Below are 14,030 nucleotides of genomic sequence, written 5' to 3' on the forward strand. Positions count from 1 at the left end.
TGGCCTGTGCTCTGGTCTGGAAGCAACCAAAAGTTTTTCTATTCAGAGCAGAATTCCATCTTTAGAGCCTCCATCAGACGGTGCTCCTCCTCATCAAAGGGCCACCTCTCAGAGCTGACATCTAGATCAGTAGTTCAATTCCCCTAGGTTCTTTAGTGAAAGGCTCCAAAAAAAAACTCTGTTGCTTCCACTTCCTGAGGCAGGGCATACGTAGGACCCCGCTCCGTTGTCGCTCAGGTGGAAGAGTTTTCTCACTGACATGAAGGCTGTCTTTGGCGTTGGTGCGTTGAGAAATCTGGGAACTGCAGCTGCTGCCTGTGATTCCGTGCTCTGAAGACTGCTCTGATCCCGGTCATGCTGTACAACAAGACCAAGCCTGGGCTGAGCTCTGTGGGTTGTGCTCTACTCCAAGCCTTGTGCAAGAGACCTTTCCTGTCAGCATTCCAGGTTGTCTTGGACTGGAAATGTTTTACACGTTGTAGTTTTCTGATTTGCATTGCTCCAGGATTTGTTAAAAGACATTTTTTACAGGTATTTTATTGGCTCTGGGAGTAGAGCTAGGGCAGATCCCTTCTTCTGCTCTGCCATCTTTGCTCTGCCTCCCATCTTAAAACTTGCCCTCTCCGTAACACTGGTTTGAAGAACCAATAATGTTCATGATGACAAAGTCCTTTTTAAATTTAATTATTTACCTTCAGTTGTCCTTGGTGCTATTTTTGTCCTTATTGAGTAGTCTGACCAAAGTGCTGAAAGTTTCATGTCAAGAAGCTCTGCTTTACTCCATTTTGACTAGAAAAGTGCAACTACATTGTGCTTTTTCCAGTTACAGTGCAAGTATGCTGTCGTGAAAGTGACCTGTAATATTGAAGAATTTCTCTGGGCAACTAAATTTTGTCACAGACTCTCATGCCTCACCTTGGTCAAAGGCCTTGTTTAGAATGAAAAAAAAACATTATGTACAGATTTCTGTTCTGCTCCTGTCATTGCTTCTGGTTTTCACTGACAGCAAGCACTATATGATCTATAGATCATTTCTCAGGCCTTTTTGAAGTCACACTGAATCTTGGGCAGATGATCATGCTCCAGGTAAAGGATCAGTCTATTAAGGGGATCTCTGGCAAGAATCTTGTCAGCAGGGACTAAGAGAGAGACTTCATCTTCCTCCATAATTTTCACAGGACAATTCATTTTCTTTACCTTTACAAAAATAGACAAGTAGGAGTATTTGAACTTCTGGAGGATAGCCTCCTCTTTCCATATAACCCAGGAGATTTCTTTCAATGATTTCCTGCCTTGTAAATCTCTGCTGAAATGGAATCAGTACTAGGCACTTTGTCACAGGACAGGAGCCTAATGTTATTCAATAAATTTTCTTCAGTTGGAAATTCAACTAGAAGAGGGATTGGCTTCAGTCTGAGGTATATGATCAATGGCTTCACCAGTGATGAACGTCTATGGAGAATGATATGGAAAGATTCAACTTACCTCTCCAGGAACATGCCCTTATCCTAATCAATGTGACTCTATCAATGCTTAGTAGTTGAGATGCCCCATAGGTCTTTTCCCCATACATAGTCTTCAGAGAATCATAAAAGCTACTTGGATTGTTACTATCAGTGTAAAACTGAATTTCATCTGTGTTGCTGCTGTGCCATGAATTTTACTTCTCTCTAAGCTTTGTTTTCATTTCACTTTTGGTGGAGTTAAATGCCACCTTCTTGAGGAAAGATGAACTCCTGCTGGTAAGCCCTAATGGAATTCTCATTTTTCATTTAACACCTTCTGAATTTCCCCTTCATTTTCATCAAACAGTTTTGATTTTTGAAAGTGTTCTGGCCCAAATGAGTAAATGCAATTATGTACACCAAATCTCTCAAAGCTGTTCATTCCTTTTCTGTTCCCCTGTTTCCAAATGTATGTTGGCTCACTTTTTCTATGAATGGAGAAGTGCTGCATTCTGTCGATATTAAGGCTTCCATTACTCATCTTGTTTTGGGCTCCCACTGTTGTTACCGCAAGTGTTTCGTTTGGAGAGGATAATCATAGAATTGGTCCAACACATTGTGCCACACATCACTTTTGTCACTTTCATTCTTTGCAACAGAGAATAGTTTATTAAATGACAATGTTTGCTCTGAGGATGCATTCACAAAATTTTGTTGCACTTAGATAAATGCAAAACAGTATTGGTGATGAGAAGGTTATGAAATGCCGAAGTCTGCAGTTGTAAGTGCCTGCTGCTGTTTCTTCTCTATTCTTTCTGACGAGTCTATGCCAGGCCTGATAGGAAGCTTGGCACTGATTTATATTCTTGTCCTCTTTTGGCACATTGATGATGGGGATGTTCAGTTATTCATAAAATTCTTCTTTGGCTTGACCTGTGCTGTTATGGTGGGAGCATGCACAGTGGTGATGATGGCAGGGAACTTTTCTTCAAATGACAATCATCTTGTTATCAACCTGTTGTTCACTCCTTTTTGGAGGCGAATAAATGTGTAGACTAGATTAGATTTGATTGAAAAACCTGTATCAGCTTCATAGCAATCCTTGTCACAGTGACCTCTCCAGAAAAATATGGCTCCAAATTTGGAAAGTGTTTATTTTATCATTTATCATATAACACCTTCTCTCTCTCAAGGCTGCTATTTCTACACGATAATTGCTGACTTCTTTCACAACAGAAGGTTTCTGAAATCTGCTGAATTTCATGGGGTTCATGACAGGGCAAACATTCATGTGACTCATCTTGGCAAAAATTTTTGTATTTTTTCTGTTATGTTTTGACTAGAAGGTAGGATCCTTACGTACTTTAGTAAGCAGACCAGGATTAGGTTAGTTGAAGCAGACAACTTTTAGGGTACCTGCTTTAGCGTCTTTCTCATTCCAGTAGATGAGAAGTGAATTTCTTAAAAAAAAAAAAACAAAAAAAAAAGAAAACAAAAAAACAAACAAACAAAAAAAAAAAAACTTGTATAGACATCTAGGGGCTTTCTGAATCCCACTGCTGCTTCACTTCAGTGAGAAGTGAACTCCATAGTCAGTGCTCACTTTGATGATTACCTCTCCCTGTATCTATCACCACTTACCTATCACTACAGGATTTTGAGGCAGGCAAAAATGGTATGCGTGTTGTCTTTTGACTTGTGCACAAATTGGATTTAAGTGAGGTACGGTTGCAAGAACTCATCATCGTCACTCTCCTTTTCAGTCATCGAATTCCAACGGCAAGCCGCAAGTCAAGATGAGTGGTGATGTCTGACGATTCAACTGATGACCTTGACACCCTCACTTTCTACCTTAAACTCTGAGTGCTGTACAGCACTTGCTTTCATTGCCATCACGGTCTATTGGAACAAACTGTTCACATCTGCCCCTCTGACTAGGGACAGTCTTCTGCTTGCGGTAGACACCTTCTATTCAAAAGAAAAGAAAAAAAGGTGAAATGTGATATGCTTTGATCTGCATTCAGACTCCATTATTTCCTTGTCTGGTGGCTATTTAGCATTTTTTTTTTCATCTTGAATCCTTGGGAATTGTTTTGGATTATTGAATTGTTAAGAATACCTGAGTTATACATAGTTGTTCATCATATGTTATTCATATTGTCTTATAAAATGTTTTCCTGGTTCTTTTCACTTCATTTTCCAACAATTCACCTAAGTCTTTACAGGTTTCTTCTGAAACAATTCTGCTGATCATTTCTTAGAGGTATACAAGAATATCCCATTATAATCATATGCCATATATTCTTCAGTTATTGCCCAATTGATAGAATCTTCTGAATTTCATATTCTTTGGCACCACAATAATACCAGCTATAAATATTTTTGTACGTATAAGCCTTTTTCCAAATTTAAAGAAAAATCTGTTCGGGAAGCAGATCTAGAAGTAAATCAAAAGTTATACATAATTTTATAGCTATTGGGGCATAGTTCCAAATTATTCTCCAAAGTGTTTGGATTACTACACAGTTTCACCAACAGTACATTGGTGTCTCAATTTTCCCACATTCCTTCAATATTTGTCATTCTTCTTTTGTCATATTTGCTAATCTGATGAGTGTGATGTTGTACCTCAGAGTTATTTTAAATTTTTTCCCAATTAATAGCTACTTTGAACATTTTTTCTTTTGACTACACATTGCTTTGATTTCTTCATCTGAAAATTGCCCATTCATATTTCCTGACCATTTATAAACTGAGTAGTAATTTGCATACTCATAAATTTGAATCTGTTCTCATAAATTTGAGAAATGAGGCCTTTATCAATGACACTTAATGTAAAAATATTCTAACAGCTCTCTGTTCTCCTTCTGACCTTGGCTGTATTGGTTTCAGTGGTATATAAGTTTAAGTTAATATAATGAAAATTATCCATTTTGCATCCTGTAGTCTTGTCTTTCCCTTGTTTTGTCATACATTTATGTGTTATTCTTAAAAGTAACAGTTAAGCTATTCCATGCTTCCCCAATTTACCCATGGTATCACCTTCTACATCTAAATGATGTATTCATTTTGATCTTATCTTGGTACACTGTGTGAGGTGTTGATTTACACCTTTTTTTTTCCTGCCAAACTTTTTTCAGTTATCTCAATAGTTTTGGGGAAATACTACATTTTTGTCCCCAAAACATGTGTCTTTTGTTTATCTCACATTAGATTATTATGGGAATTTACTACTCTGTGTTGTGTACATAACGTAGCTATGTGAAGAAAGTGAATGAGTTGATCGGCCTGGAAAACACACCATCGTGAATTCAAATTATACGCTTACTAGCTGTGTGACTGTGGGCAAGATATACAATCCTCTTTGCCTTAGTTTATTCATCTGTAAAACAAATTGACGAAGATTTGTGCAAACCATTACAGCACTTTTGTCATGAAAACCCAAGACTTGTCAGAAAAAGTCAGATACAAGTGAAATAACTTTGCAATAACATTTCAGCTGAGTGTAAAACTCCAGTATTGTGGGAAAGGACTTGAGCCTTTGCTATATATCTTGGGCCAGAGGTGGGGAACCTGTGACTTCAAGGTGACATGTGGTCTTGCAGGCCCTTCCCTGTGACCTCTTCTCTGAATGCAAATTTTACAGAAAAAATATTTTTAAGTTCAACGAGTACCTAGAATTGGTTTTTCTTAGACTAATAATATTTGGGAGGTAGGATAGATAAAATTTGAGCTTGCTTATCCCTGTTTGATTACCATAGAACGTGGATACTCTCTTATGTTCCTTTCTAGATAGGAATTAAAGTCTCTCATACAGGAGGGTACAGGCAAAACACTCCAGAGATATTTCATTGTGCCTCCCTACCACTCACACTTATGTAGGTGAATGGGAAGTATAACACACATTAGTTAAACGAAATACCACATTTCTCTTACACATATTTCCTTGCAGCACGTCATTGTTCTCATTCCATGCTCAGAACTTGGATTTAATGGAGGTCTTGGCTGGTCCTGGGCAAAGTCAACTATGTCTAATTAAAGTGAAATTTTGATTAGTACATGAAGCCTTGTTTCCACTTTTTATTCTATATCACCTATTGTCATCTTGCTGTTATTTCTTATTCTAAGTGAATAATGAATCAAATCAAACTAAAGTTTAGGTGAAGTTCTTCTACTTAACTACTTGAAAATTCTTTCCATGTTACTGAAGATTGTGTATATTCTGAAAATGATAACTGAAGATGTTATGGTGTGATGAGAAAAAGAGGAGAAAACCATTTCTAAAGAATGACACCACCACACAGGGATGCCAGCCAAGGAAAAAGGACAGATTCCAGTGGAAAACCGCATAGAGGGAACTTTTCTCCCCTTATTAATTATGCCTTAAATGCACTTCATCTTTATTTTTAATGCATAAAATTTCCCTTCTTTCAAAATGTGTGTCTGACACCACCTTCTACATGATTCCTTTGCTGAGCCTCTCAAATGCTAGTGCCCTTCCTCCCAAACTACCTTCTTTAGAACTACTTTACATTCTATATGTCCTTACGTGTTTTTCTTCACTTCCTCCCCTCCTCCTTGTAAGCAGGAGTTATTTCATTCATTCTATTTTTGTATCTAGTTCTGCCTCATAACCAATGATTACGAAATGTTTGTTGACTTGACTATGAATTCAGGGAGCCATAGAATGTGCTCACTGAAGCTTACAGTCAGTGTCAGTAAGAGTTAAAAGAGATTGCTGTAGTCCAGGAAAAAGCAATATTAGATCTCCAGGACCTCAGTTTTCTAATTTCTGAAATCAAGATTTCACAAAATAGTGTTGCCTTTAAGCCCCTTTTAACTTCTTCTCCTTGCAGCATTATTGTTTACTGTAATGATTTTTTCTCCAAACCATCCTAAACCACCTTCCTCAAGGCTTATTGAATACTGTGTGAAGCAGCAACTAGTGATAGCATCTAGTTATCAAGTATAATCATTTTCAGTAGGAATATATTCAATAGTTTGATTCCTCTGTGATGAAACTGAGTCTGATTCTACTGTTATATAATATGAGGATGGGCTGTTAGGTCGCTCTTCTTTCTCCATGTTTCCACTTTTCATTTCCCCCTCCCGCAACTCTCATGTACAGTAAAATCTTAACTATAGGGGAGGAATTAGTTAACCTAACATAGCCTAGCTCCAATATAGGTCCAGGTGATGTCTTAAGGCAGATCTTACAGCAGAAAGAGGTCCCAAAGTCCCATGACAAGAGATAGCCCCAAGTAGATCCTAGTAAGACAAAGACCAGTCTGGTCCAAAACACTCAGTACCCTGGAGACCTAGGTCATACTAATCTGTTGTAGAGTTACACCAATGTACATGTGCCCTCAGTACTTTTCATAACCCCACCCTTAACTCACTGAATGAACAAGAAAGATTGTGAACAACAATCCCTTGATGTGGGGGACATCCATAAAAGCAATAATACCAGTTCACGTAAAGTCATATACAAAAATAATTTTCTATTCTTCAGAAACTGTGCATGGATCTGTTGCAAATGAAACAAGGGACAGAAAATGGAAAAAATATTCACAAAAAAATGTCAAGGAAAATTGGTATCTTGAAATAGAAAACAGGAAACTCAATTAAATAACTGAATGCCTTAAAAATTAAAATGAACCAGAGAGAAAAAAATGACTCAATTATAAAGGAAGAAATAGAAAAAAATAAAAACAAAAAGAAAATCTGAGAAATAATATCAAAACCAAAGGTTATATAGAGAATTCCAAGAATCCTCAAATTGTGCAATGTATGATCAGAAAAGAAGTTTTAGCATACCATAATGAAAATTGTCAAGCTGTCTTAGAATTGGAAGGTAACATGGAAAAAAAATCACTGGAGATGTCAGGGAAACACACTGTCTAGAAAGAAATGGTATGGTTCAACTCTGTTAAACAATATGATGGAAAAATAAAAATAAAAAACCTCAGAGACTCCCCTTAGAAGTGAAATTGAAACACATCAGGCCTCAGTTGGAAGAATTCTCTTACAGCTTACAAATGGATAATTTTGCATTTCTAAAATTTCTAAAGTTCTGCAAAAACAAATCAAATAGGGGTAAGATGAAAAGGTAAACAATGAGGAAAAGATTCTTTACAACAAGTGTCTGTGATAAAGCTCTTGATTCCCAGATATACGAAGTAATTCAAATTAATAAGTAATTCTCCAATTAAAAAAATCTCCATAAGTATGAATAGGTAGGTCACAAGGGATAAGATTCAAACTATCTTTGGTTATATGTATTTTCTGGTAATATGTGTATGTACGTATGTATGTGTGTGTATATATGTATATATATACATATATATATACACATGAAAATATGCTAATGTCGTATCACTAACAATTAGAGAGATGAAAACAAAGCACTTTTGAGATTCTGCCTCATATCAGAAGGACAAAAAAGGAAAATGATAAATGTTGAAGATGCTATGGTCGAATGGACACATTGATGCACTATTGGTGAATTTTTGAATGGGGACAACTATTGTGGAAACAATTCAGAATTATACCACTAAACGTTGTTAAAAGGGTGCCTTTTGACCCAACTGTGCCCGTGTTAGGCCTATACCCCAAAGAGATTAAACAAAGAGGGGAAGGGGCTTTTATATAAAAGTATTGATAGCAGTTCTTTTTATGCTGGTAAAAACAAAAAACTAAAAATAGAATATGTTCAACAATTGAGGTGAATAAGTTGTGGTATATGAATGTGACAGAATGCTACTGTGCTGTGTTTTTGTTAGGCTTCAAAGAGCACCAAAATGACATCACTGTGTTAAAGGTACAGTGTGTCTGACTGTGACTGATCAGACCAATATGAGCTTGGAAGGCTCTACCACAGGTGTACCAAAAATAGTCCATATGGACATTAGGAGTATAGAAGTCTCTAAATATGCATATAAAGTATAAGAAAGATAACTTGAAGATAAAATAAGGTCAATGAAAGTTTTTATGCCTGGGAGGCCAAATTTTTTTTGTAGGACCAGAAATTTAGCTGTGTGTCATAAGCTACTTTGAAATGTCCTTTTTACCTATAGATTGTGTAGCAATGACAGAACAATGGAAATGTAAGACCTGAAGCAGACAAAGGAAAAACAGAGAGACAAACTTACCCAGTTTAGGTTTTACAGTACACATAATTCCACAGTTCCAAAGGCTGATGGGAGAATAATTAGTGTCTTTGCTAGCATTCTATTGGTCCCTGATGAGAACTACCTTATAATGTAGACATAAACGAGAAAAAAATATTGCCTCTCTCTCTTAATGCCACTGTGTACACTATATCGCAGCAGACTTGCTTGCTCTGGAATGGAGGTTACCTACACACGGAGGCTCAGATTATGCCTTTTTCCAGATACTCCAGAAGATATACACATTCTTCAGAGGATATTGTGTCTCTGTTCAACTATATATAATGAGTTTTACTGAGAAACAAAACATAGGACATTTTAGAGGTGATTTCAGGAGATTCAGCAGATTTTATTATGTTCTGTACATTTTGTGCCTCAATTCCTGCAGCTAAAGAGGGATACGATCTTGGATGTTATTGTCAGTTTTAAGCAACCAGCTCTGAAGGGGAAAAATACACTTTTTACTTTGAACTGTTTTACTAATAGTTCTTCTCTCCCTTTGTTAAAGTCTAAAGAACTAAAAACCTCTGTATATATGGCCATAATTTTCAGTATTCGTTGATTTCTGAAGTATACCGCTCACACTGAAAACTTAGCAATCACCTCTCTCATGCCAATATAGAATACCGTGTGTATAAGGGACAATGAATGGAATTTGGGGCATCTAATCCGTAAGAAATCTGATTACAAAGAGAATGAGCAGAAATCCAGCTCTATAAGCAACCCAAAGTACTTAGGAGTATGCTGAGAAATCGTTCCCTTCCTGTTTCCCTGTCAATAAAATAAAAGAAAAAAGTATTCCTAAAGTAGATTCCATGTCTGGTGAAGACCAAGAATGCAAAGACTTGGGATACCTTCCTAATTAGAAAAGACACTGGGAAAATATCAGATCAACAGAAAAGTCTTACGAGCATTCCCTTGGAAGTGAAAGTAGATTGGATTTTCAGTGTCATTAATGTTCCTCAGGCATTGAGAACCAATTCTGGGGAAACTTCTATGAAGCTCAGGGAGTGTACTCATTCTAGTGGGAGACAGCTTTCCTTAGTAATACCGAACAGAGAAAAACATGCAAATTGGGCTCCCCCATATAGAGAAGAAAACCAGCAAAAACTTGTGTCTGCAGCTCTAGCAAAGGAGCTTTTCCTTTGTGTGTCCTTTCTCTCCAAAAAAACTGGCATTGTGGAGCATGAAAAATGGGTTTTGGAGAGAATGGAATTTTCATCCTGATTATTTTACAAAGAAGATTTGTTTTCTGACTAAGGAAACACTCGTTGAAGTTATGTATTTGTGGGACGCTTGTCCTTAATGACTCTGTTTGCAGGGGTCCGTTGTGATGTTCAACTGGTCGAGTCTAGTGTTGGTGTGAGATAGTCTGGAGGATCTCTTTGCCTTTCCTGCAAAGCTTCTCAATTCACCTTAAGGGACTATAGTAGATTGGTTGTTGTCTTCGTCTTCAAAGAGGACCAAAATGACATCACGATTGTAAAGTGAAATATCAGTGTGTCCAGCTGTGGCAAATCAGACCAATATGAGCTCATAATACTCTACCACAGGTTGGGCACAGGTAGCCTATATGAATATTTGGGGTGGATATTCCAAATTTGCGCATCCTGCATTTACTTTGTGCTGTCTCAATTTCACTTTGCTCAGAGGACAGCACCTTTTCTTATGTGGTCATGTCACGCTGAGCGGTCCTGTGCCAGTGTCTCCCATGTTGCACAGTTAAATCTAAAGTTCTTGAGAAAGACCTTGAGAGCATGCTTGGATCGTTTCTTCTGGCCACGATGTGATCCCTTGCCCCATGCAATTTCTCCAAAAAACAGTCTTTTTGGCAAGCATACATTTTGCTTTCGAACACCGTGGCCACCCAATTAGAGTTGCTTTCTCTGAAGTTCAGTTCAGTTCAGCTTGAGCAAGGACTTCAGAGTATGGTAGCTTATCTGGCCAGGTGATCTGTAGAACCTTCCTGAGACAGTTCAAATGGAAGCCATTCAGTTTCCTGGCATGGTGCTGGTAGACTGTCCATGTTTCACAAGCATATGACAATGAGGTCAGCACAACCGCTCTGTAGACCTTCAATTTGGTAATCAGTCTAATACCTCTTTTCTCCCAAAAGTTTTTTCGGAGACTCCCAAACACTGGGCTAGCTGTGGCAATGTGTGCATCATACTCATTGTCAATGTGTACATCCCTGGAAATTACACTACCAAGGTAAATGAACTTATTCACAGCAATCGAAACTTCTCCATTTGTTGTTACAGATTGTTTCACTTATGGATAGTGTGGTGGTGACCGATGGAGCATTTGTGTTTTTTTGGTGTTAATTATTAGGCCAAAATTATCACAGTCAGCAGAGGATTGATGCATACTTTGCTGCATCTGAGTTTCAGAGGCTGCATCGAGTACACAATCATCTGCAGATAGAAAATCATGCATCAATACTTACCATACTTTGCTCTTGGCTTGTAACCTTTCCAAATTGAAGAACTTACTATGAGTATGGTAGTTGATCTTGATGCTGTATTCAAACTTGTTGAAAGCATTTGTCAACATGGTTGAAACATCATGATAAAAAGCTTAGGAAGAAACACACAGCCCTGTTTCACTCCATTGGTGACTGAGAAGGTACAAGAGCTTTGTTCATTATCCAGAACATGGGCAAACATGTCATCATGAAATTGACATAAAATATTGATGAACTTCTCCGGGCAACAAAATTTTGACATAATTTTCCATAAGTCCTGATGACTAATAGTGTCAAAGTTCTTGGTGTGATCTGCAAACGTTGTGTACAAACTTGTGTTCTGCTCCTGGCATTTCTCCTGGAGTAGTGCAGGAAACACCATATCAACAGTTCCTCAGCCCATTCTGAAGCCACACTGGCTCTCAGGTATATACCCGTCTTGTGGGTGAAGGATCAGCCTAGTAAGGAGGACTCCAGCAAGAATTTTGCCAGCAATGACTAAGAGAGAGATTGCCCTGTGATTATCGCAGGACAATCTGTTCCTTTACGCATATAGAGACGGACAATGCAGGCATTCTTGAACTCATGGGGCATAACCTCCTCTTGCCGTATAGCCTGGAAAATTTCTGTCAGCTTTTGTATGAGCAATGACCCTCTACCTTGTAAATCTTAGCTGGAATGGAATCAGCACCACGGTTTTGCCACATGAAAGGAGTCTAATGGCCCTGAATACCTCTTCTCCAATTGGAAGTTCAGCTAAGAAAGGGTTGACTTCAACCTCAGGTGAATGGTCACTATCCTCACCATTGATTGACGACGATCTGTTGAGAACGCTATGAAAGTGTTCAACCTGTCTCTCTAGGATCATGTCCTTATCACTAATCAATGTGGATCCATCAACACTGAGTAGTTTTGATGTACCATAGGTTTTTGGTCAATAAATAGCTTTCAGGGAATCATCAAAGCTCTTTGGAGTGTTAGTATCAGCATAAAACTGAATTTCATGTGCCTTCTTACTGAGCCAGGAATCGTGCATCTTTGGAAGGTTTGTTTGCACTTTGTTTTTGATGGAATTAAATGCTGCCTTCTTAGAGATGAATGAACTATCCTGCTGGTAAGTCCTGTGGAGTGCTCCTTTTTCACTTAGCAGCTTCTGAATTTCCCCATTATTTTTATCAAACCAGTCTCAGTGTTTGCGAGTGTTCTGACACAGATGAGCAAATGCAGTGCTGTACACCACATTCCTGAGAGTTGCCTGCTGTTGCCAACTGTGTGTCGGCTCAACTTTTCCTTCAAGTCAGCTGCAAACTGTTCACTCTCAGGTAAGAGCTCCAATTTGTTGACATTAATTTTTCTGGCAGTCATTTTGCCTTGGGGGTGGCACTTTTGATGAATGTGAATTTTTAACTTGGAAAGGATAAGTCTATGATCAGTGTAGCACTCTGCATCACACATTGCCTCTGTCACTGTCACATTTTTTCTGTCTCTTCTCCTTACAATTACATAATCTATTGGATACCAGTGTTTGCTGTGAGGCTCCATCCATGAAGTTTTACTGTGTTTAGGTAAATTGAAGACAGTGTTGGTGATGAAAAGGTCATGCAATGGTCAAGTCTTCAGCAGTAAATGACCATTGCTGTTGCTGTTTCCAGCTCCATTCCTCCGTAGGATTCCCTACCATATCTGGTAGGTTGAGCGTACTATAGCATTAAAGTCACCCAAAACTATAAGCTTGTCCTCTTTTGGGACATTGACAATAAGGGTCTCTAGGTCTTCACAAAATTTTTCTTTGATTCCATCAGGGATTTTCATGGTGGAAGCATAAGCACTGATGATGGTGGCATGGCGTTTTCCTGAGAGTGACAATCACATTTTCATGAACATGTCATTCACTCCTTTTGGCAGGCATACCAACTTGCTGATTAGATTAATTTTAAATGTAAAACCCATGCCAACCTCACGACATTGCCCTTCATTTTGCCCACTCCAGAAAAAGGTGATCCAGCTCCAACTTCAGTAACCTGGCCTTCATTTGCCCACCTTATTTCTCTCAGGGCTGCAATTCGGAAGTGATACCTACTGAGTTCTCTTGCAACAAGAGCAGTTCTTCTTTCAGATCTACTGGATTTTGTGTTGTCTATTGCTGTGAGGACGTTCCACGTGCCAACGATGAGTGGAATCGTCTTTGCAGATGTTTTTGTACATTTTTTGTGTGATTCCTTGCCTGCTGCAATAACCAGGCCAGGGTTGGATAAGCACACAATGTTTAGGGCACCTTTTGCAGCCCCCTTTCTCACACCAAGAGGTGAGCAGTGAGACCCTTAAAAGGCTGTTCAGACACCCAGGGGGCTGCCGAGTCTCACTGCTGCTTTCAGTGAGTAACGACCCTATGGCCTAGGCCACCTGTGTGCAGGGTTGTGATTACAGCTCGCTGTGTATCTGCTCCTGCTGTTTCATCATTTGTCTGCACCTCAGGACTTTGAGGCGTAATAGTGAAATGGTATGAGCAATGTCTTTTAATTCTTGCGTAAATTGGATTTAAGTAAGGCGAAGGTGTATGAAGTCATCAGCCTCACTCTCTCCTTCAGAGTCATGATAGGCCAGTAGCAAGACAGAGTCAAGATGGCTGGCGATAGCTCAGGATGCAATGGATGACCTTGACATCTTCAGGGTGCAACCAAGCTCTTAGCACTCCACATTGCCTGCTTCATCTGCATTCATGGCCATTGGAACAAATTGCTCTCATCTGCCCATTCCACCAGATGAAGTCTTCATGTGTTTGGGATAGACACTCCCTAATTCCCCAATGAATTTGAGAACCCTTGGTTACCCTCAACCTGGTTTGGCCTATCTGCTTAAATGGTTTTTGATCTTGGAACTCTGTAATTTGGCTATAATATTCCAAGGAATTTTCCTTTTGGGATCTCTTTCAGGAGGTGATAGGTGGATCAT

This window comes from Notamacropus eugenii, chromosome 1, assembly GCF_028372415.1.
Source record: "Notamacropus eugenii isolate mMacEug1 chromosome 1, mMacEug1.pri_v2, whole genome shotgun sequence".
In the NCBI taxonomy this organism is placed as follows: domain Eukaryota; kingdom Metazoa; phylum Chordata; class Mammalia; order Diprotodontia; family Macropodidae; genus Notamacropus; species Notamacropus eugenii.